The sequence below is a fragment of the Habropoda laboriosa genome, unplaced genomic scaffold, assembly GCF_001263275.1.
Source record: "Habropoda laboriosa isolate 0110345459 unplaced genomic scaffold, ASM126327v1 scaffold561, whole genome shotgun sequence".
Taxonomy (NCBI): Eukaryota; Metazoa; Arthropoda; class Insecta; order Hymenoptera; family Apidae; genus Habropoda; species Habropoda laboriosa.
The window spans coordinates 520,176-520,382 of NW_017100686.1; positions in this window are offsets into that span (position 1 = coordinate 520,176).

The following is a 207-nucleotide window of genomic DNA, read 5'->3' on the forward strand; positions in this document are numbered from 1 at the left end:
TTAGCCAAACAATAAAAAGATGATTGCCAATAACGTATAATAAAAGATCAAAATAACTATATAAAGTACCACGCTTTATTATTTACAGTGTCGTACTTAACCTGTTTCCATTTCAGATTTGTTCGCTACGGTATAATTTAATAGTTGAAAGAATTATTTATGTTTTGTGTAAAGTGATAGTAGCAAATGATATTACGATATTTTAAT